The sequence below is a fragment of the Jatropha curcas genome, chromosome 8 (genome assembly GCF_041381405.1).
Source record: "Jatropha curcas cultivar XTBG-Jc1 chromosome 8, XTBG_Jcur_1.0, whole genome shotgun sequence".
NCBI lineage: Eukaryota > Viridiplantae > Streptophyta > Magnoliopsida > Malpighiales > Euphorbiaceae > Jatropha > Jatropha curcas.
This window is the reverse complement of record NC_143158.1, coordinates 26034945-26042973: the sequence shown is the minus strand read 5'-3', so window position 1 is coordinate 26042973 and position 8029 is coordinate 26034945.

The window sequence follows — 8029 nt, the reverse complement described above, 5'->3', positions numbered from 1 at the left end:
ATGGGTTTATTTCATGAGAAATAAAAGTGAGGTGTATGACATCTTTCTTCAGTTTGAGCAGCTAATCAAACGTCAATTTGGGATGCCTATTTTGGCTTTTCATTCAGACTGGGGGGGGGGGTGAATATCAACGTTTAAATCGTATTTAAAGGCTACTGGTATTGTTCATAGGATTGTCTGCCCATACACTCATGAGCAAAATGGTACAGCTGAGAGGAAAATTCGACATCTTGTAGATACTAGTCTCACCCTTTTAGCTCATGCTTCGTTACCTTTGAAATACTGGAATTTTGCTATTGAACAAAGTGCTATGTTAATTAACACCTTGCCTTCTGATGTTTTGCACAAAATTTCACCCTTCTTTAAATTATTCTCCAAGGATCCCAACTATTTGTCCTTTCAACCTTTTGGATGTAGTGTCTTCCCATTATTGCGACCCTACAATAATCATAAATTTAGTTACAGATCTGCTGAATGTGTATATCTTGGGCAAAGTACTTTTCATTCTGCCTATAGATGTCTGGATTTTAGAACAGGACGAGTGTATTTGGCGAAGCATGTTCGGTTTGTGACTAATGAATTTCCTTATGCCAAGATGATTGTGTCAAGAAGTATACAAGAACCGCAGGCTGATCCCACATGGCTTCAAGTTACTTGTACAGCGCCATCTTCACCAATGCCTTCATCAGGTATATCCTTCTCTTCTACTCCATCTTCCCCACACACTCCAATTCAATCTCCATTATTTTCTCATAATTCTGCAGAAATTACACCACAATCTGCAATCTCCACGGGTTTACAGATTGTCTCTGATATTGCTTCACTCAGTCCACCTGCAATTCGGGTCCATCTTATGGTTTTAAGGACAAATCCTAAACCAAATCCAAAATATGCTTCTGTTGCTCAATTTGCTTCATTTCAGGAACCAAAAACTTACTTGCAAACTAAAAACAAACAGGAATGGTGTGATGCAATGCAGGAGGAAATTTCAGCATTATTAAAGAATAAAACCTGGATATTGGTGCCACGGCCAGCAAATGTGAATGTTATTCAAAATAAATGGGTGTATCGGGTCAAACAGCACTCCAATGGGCATATTGAGCGTTAAAAAGCTCGTCTAGTCGCGAAAGGATTTACACAGCAGATGGGTCTTGATTACACAGAAACGTTCTCTCCGGTTGTGAAATTCACTACTGTTCGCATTCTTTTGCCTCTCGCTGTAACAAAAGGATGGGATATGCAGCAATTAGACATTTCAAATGCTCTCCTCCATGGTTCTTTAACAGAAGATTTGTATATGGTGCAACCAAAAGGCTTTGTTGATAGTACTAAACCGGATTATGTTTGCAAACTTCAGAAATCTCTTTATGGATTAAAACAGGCACCGCGGGTCTGGTTTGAAAGACTCAAGCAATTTTTATGTTCTTTTCAATTTTGCAGCACACAGGCTGATCATTCTTTATTTATATACACCAATGGAGTTGATAAATTATTTGTGCTTGTCTATGTAGATGACATTCTTGTCACGGGAACCAAATCTTCAATCATTGATTGGTTTGTTCATAAGCTAGCTGCTACCTTTCCTGTTCGAGATCTTGGTGAGATAAATTATTTCCTTGGAGTTGAGGCCACGAAGACGCCAGATGGTTTATTGCTTTCTCAAAGCAAATATCTCTCTGAAATATTACAAGCAACACAAATGGAAGACTCCAAGTCCTGTGCTATACCTATGGCAACTACACCAAATCTCAGTAAACAAACAAGAACTTTATTGGATTCTATGACAGAGTATAGACAAGTGGTCGGGGCTCTACAGTACTTAACTCTTACTAGACCGGACATTGCCTTTGCGGTTAACAAATTAGCTCAATTTTTACATTGCGCTACAGATATTCATTGGCAAGCATGCAAAAGACTGCTACGTTATCTTAATGGTACAGCCACTCGAGGTCTTTTGCTTCGTCCTTCATCAACATTCTCACTTCAATGTTATTCAGATAGTGACTGGGCTGGTTATCCTGATGATCGACGGTCAACAGGAGGCTATCTAGTTTATTTTGGTGACAATTTAATCTCCTGGTCTAGTAAGAAGCAGCCAACGGTAGCACGCTCAAGTACAGAAAGTGAATATAAAGCTATTGCAAATGCCACTGCTGAGATAATGTGGATTACTACTCTTTTACGTGAGATTGGATATGCTCCTGCAGCATCTGCAACTTTATGGTGCGATAATGTTAGTGCTATCTATCTTACTTCAAATCCTGTTTTTCATGCTCGAACAAAGCATGTTGAAATTGATTATCATTTATTCGAGATCAGATACGGCTTGGCATTGTTTCTATTCGGTTTCTTAAAAGTGCAGAGCAAATCGCAGATATCATGACCAAACCTTTGGGGCAGCAACTATTTGCATCTCACTCATGCAAGCTTCGACTGCAGTCTCTTGCCATTCAGCTTGAAGGGGGCTGTTACAGATAATATTGGTTATATTATTTGTTATTAAATAACTATATGTAGTTGTATTCTAATGATAGTCTTACACTCTTATAGTTATCCTTTGTAACTACTCTATATACAGAGTTGAATAAATAGAGTTGTATAATTCAATACGAGATATATAGAAAACCCAATTCTTTCCAGTTTTACACAGAGAGAGAGCCATCACTCTATACATTATCATAGACGACCAGTTTGTTAACTACACTAGTAAAAAAATAAAAATAAAAAACTAGACCATGAGAATATAAAATAAAGTTCAAAAAATTAATAAAATAAAGTACTAATATGTTTGAGCAACGCGCCAGTTTTTTGCTTTTTCGTATAGAACCAATGGATAACTTTATCACTTGTAACCAAATTGGTTGTGAGGATATATGCTGTATAAATACAATTGTTTGTGAATAATAGAAAAACAGTTCACAACCTATTTTCTGTGTATCTTTCTTATATGGTATTTTCTGTGAATAATAGAAAAACAATACCGAAAACCCTTTGGTTTTCGTTCTCATCTAAATTTTTTTTTTTTTTAAGGAACTACTTATTTGTTTTGTTCCTGAAGCTATCTTGATTCGATGGCCTCATCATCTAATCTTCCCAATATTGTTCACTCTACTGGCAGAACTCTGCTTTCTTTCAATGCTACTCGGTTTCCCTTGAAATTTACAGAACAAAATTATCCTGCATGGAGAGCTCAAATTGTGCATGAAGGGAAAATTATATATTGGGATACTATAGATATTTACCTACCATTCTAAGACTGAAATTGCTTAATGTTGACGTTTGACAACATGGCCAATTTCTTACCTTGATAATTATACATGGCCATAGATAAATGTGTGCTATATAAAAATAAGGAAATATTATATGTCATCAAATCAATCATGACCTATTTTCTGAGTATTTGGCTATAAGTGTAGGTTAACTATATTTGTAATGAAATCTATACTATAGAATATTTTTGACGCTATTCCTAAATCTACTACATCAGTTCCTCATCGATTCATTTTATTGTGGAGGTACACCATGCTGTATTTATTAATCATCCCAATGTATCTATGGCTTTTCCACTCTTTATTTGTGGCTTCTCAAAGCATCAACCTAACAAAGGAAAATCCAGTGATTTTCCAGACCAAAAACACATTGATTTTTACTCAAAAAGATAATCTGGTTTTTGAACTTTCTTTGCCCAAAACTCAAATCTCTTATTGTAGATATAGATGGAGACAGACTCATTGGGTGGATTTGAGTACGGAAGATAAGTGGAAATAAGGGGAGTGAGAGTGACATGCAGCTTGAGGTTTTATGGAAAGAGGAAGATGGCGGTGGGGCTTCAGCGGTGAATTGGAGATTGGGTTGTGGAACGGTGCAAATACTGGAAAGGGGATAGGGGTGAATTTTAGGGTTGTAAAAGAGACCAATAAAGGAACAGGAACAAAAAAACTATGTAGGATAATTTTGTCTTCTTATTAAAAATTAGCGGTAAAGTTTTCTTTCAAGGCTTTGTCCGATGATAACACGATATTATAACTTTAGAGGTCAAGTGAGCTTTTTATCGAATGTTAAGCACTTTAATATTTAAATTTTTTTTTTAACAATTATAAATTTAATTAATTAAACAGTTATTGTTTTTTTTTATCATTTTAAACTGAACAGTTAATTTTATCCAACATTTTAAATTTAAACGGCCCTATCAACTGCTATATAATATTTACTTACTTCGGTCGTAAATAATCTTATGAAAGGATTAAAAAGCAAATCTCTAAGGTGTTACAATTATTTAATCAAATTATGAAAGTGAAATAATTAATTTTGTCAAATCTCAGAAACTAATCAATTAATGGTGAGATGGGTCGGTTCAATTGAGTTCATGTATTAACAATTCCTTTGGAAGTGAACCGCACCCATTATTGTTTGGCCTCTCCACTTTGTTTTCGCAGTCAGCCTCTCCACCTTGTTCTCTTGTACCAAGAGAGGGAACGGTGTCAAATGTAAATAATAGGCTTTTGATGAGAAAAAATAACTTTTATTTTATATTTTTTTTCAATTATTATACAATTTTAAAGATATACTGAAAATGTAAATGTCTAATTTAAAGTAAATCAAAATTTCAAAATAATTATACTCGTGAAAAATAGTACACATATTCTTTTTATATTGAAAAATAATTGAGAATGAGATTTTTTTTTTTTTTTTTTTGGAGCTTAATATTTTAGAATACCCTGAATTTTTTAAATTTTTACAATTTTACCATTTTTATATTTTTATCAATTTGATTTCAATTTGAACATCTTATAATCATGGCACCCTCAACTTCAATTAAGAATGAATCCACTCTGACTATAAGATAAGCATAATTTGTTAAAACACACAGTTTTAAGATTTGAAAAAAACTTAGTTACACTTAGTGTATGAATCTACCCTATATGCTGAACAATAAAAAATAATATAACACATCTTTTGTCATTTGCAATAGCATGACAATGTCATAGCCTCTGAAATTGGGTTGGAGCTTTTAACCTTTGTAACTATTTTCATTAGCAAAAACAGAGTTTGACTCTTGTTCTTATTTTGACAATACTTGTTTATAACCGTAGATAATGCTGATAATAAATTAATTACTTTAATTCTTGCAGGCTGGAGGCCGTAGTTTTGACGTTGAACTCCGGCGCTGCGATCGGTTGATCTCCGAGCAGTCTCAAGTAGATGGTAACATTCCTCACCCAGTTTTCAATTTCACCCAATTGGCGACTCTATTTTCTAATAAAAGCTTGAAGGGACTTAGTTGCCCGTTCTGGTGCGCACTGAACACAAGTTGAACTTTCAATATCACATTTACTTCGGACCCATATATGGATCCTAGGGCTGTTCGTGGGTCGATTGAACCCATATATATAACGGTTTGGTTTCATGGTGGATCCTACCATCCCAAGTTATATAATCTGTCCCAAGGATAACTAGAGTCTTGAGACAATTTTCATGGTGGATCCTAACATCTCAAGTTAGATAATCTGTATTATCAGTATCTAATGCAAGGCAAAGTAGCGTTTGCAAAAAGCTCTTTTTCTTTTTTTTTTTTTTTTTGCTTTCACGGGCAGCCACTAGCGAGAGTTCACTAGAGGTCATCCTTTTTCTTTTTTTTTCGGTTTTTTTTTTTTTTTCAAATAAACTTTAGATCTATATATTGGGATTTTGATACCCATATTTTGAGATTTTATTATCAAATCTAGTTCTAAATTATTGTTGTCGTTGTTATGGTAATTTTAATAATTATGTAGAAAAAAGTGCAGATCTCCTCTCTAATAGAAGGAAGAAATTTGAAGGTAATCAAATCGGACTTGTAAAAAAACTATTGAGTCCAACAATGGCCGTGAATAGCCACCAAGCTGAGCAAGCGATCAAATACTTCAAATTAAAATTGTATTTTTTTTTTATAAGTGATTTATTATCAGATGTTGAGAGGTTTAGGACACACTAGTACTAAATAAACATAATTTTTTATATATATAACTAGAAAGTTTAATCTCCTCGAGCTGTATAGTGTAAAGGTTTTTTACCCGCTTCCGAGGATCGAACTTGTATTCTCCACCTTACGAGGATTGAAGTCACTGACTACCTCAACTAACACCTTATCGGTAAATAAACATATTATTAATAACTTAAATAAGTTCACAATCATTTTATAATAAGTCATAAAATAAAGAATAAAAAAATAATTTCATATGTCAATATTATTAGTTAAATTCTCAACTTTGATATTATTATTAAAAATCATAGCATTTTGGCTTATTTAAAGATAAATTGACAATTTCAAAATCTGATTGTGAACTACTTCTTGAATGTCTCATGATTTGATGAGTAAAGGTATCTGATTGAATATATAAATTCACTCGTAAACTTTGTAACTTTTGTCCTATAGCAATATGAACTTTGTGGATATTTTATTAATTATCTTGTACTTGAACTTGCAAATTTTGATAATATCATAAACCCTTCCATGCTAACACAACAATTTTTGGGACTTTTGACTTTTATATGAAAAATTTTGATTCAATATATAGTTAGTATAACTTTTGGAATAATATTTTTATAAATTTCTATTATTTAATAAATGTTTAATTGATATAATTTTACAAGTTGAAGTATACAATATATAAAAAAAAAAAAAAAGTGTTTAATCAAATGATTTTCTAATTTAAAGTGGTTAATAGATATAATTTTATAAGTTGCACTATTTGATTTTATAAGTCAAAGTAAAAAGTTAAGAGTACCATAAAATTAAGTAATAAAATTTAAGAGTAAATTTGTGTATTACACTGAAACTATTTCTTATTGGTTTAATATATTATTTCACCCTCAACTTTAATGCTCCGTTTGTTTCTATAAAATAACTTGCTGAAAAATATTTTCCATAGAAAACATTTTCCTTGAAAAACAAATGACTTATTTTTTGTTGTTTGGTTATATTTTTGAAAATTGGTTATAAATATTAAAGTTTCTATCTCATGTGACCATAAAAAATATTAATAATAATAGAAATTTTATAATTTAAAATTTAAAATTTTTATTATTAAATATGAGAAGAATGCAAAATAAAATGTAAATTATGCAAGTTATTTTATGGAAACAAATGGAGCCTAAGTTTTTTTGCAATTTCACTCTGATTTGACCTTCATGCCAATTTTACCTTGAACTTTAACTTTTTATTGCAATTTTACTCCAATTTGATCTTTATATCAATTTCATATTGAACTTTGACCTTTTGATGCAGGAGCTCCTAAATTATAATTAGGATTTAAATTGTAAATAAAAAATAGGTTTATTCTTGACATTGGCTTGGATTAACTTAATACATTTGTGTGAATAAAGGAGTTTGAGTTAATAGTGAGTATAATCTTTATTATTATTTTTAATATTTTTAAATTCTTTCTTTTCCCGATAATAAGTTATATTTAAAAATTAATTATTTGATACATGAATTTTTTTTTTTTTTAATTAGAAAGTGCTAGTGCAATAAAATGTCAAAGTTCAAGATGAAATTGGTATAAATATTATATTCGAGTGAAATTACAATAAAAAATTAAAGTTCAGAATGAAATTAACATAAAGGTCAAATTGAATTGAAATTGCAATAAAACCTAAAGCTGAGGATAAAACTATATATATTAAGCCATTTATTATTGACGGATGATAATTTGGCAAAAAGTGACCTTTATACTGCTAAATCAACGCTTTGTCGAGCCACGTATGTATAGACAGTTTTAATTACAATTTTTTTTTTTAATCTAGACACTAAATGTCACGACCCGTTTCCGTGGGCCGGACCGGCACTAGGGCCCAGGTAAGCTTAAGGCCCCCGAGGCCCGTAGTAAGCCTAAATTATTCAATCTGTCTCAATTTCATCAAAACAGTAAGCCTCTATACAAACATATGGCCCAATCTCGATTAACACATAATATATAACCTGGGGCCTATTCACAATAAATTATAATCACATTATGGGCTTACTGGCTTACTGGTTCACCTGCGGCTA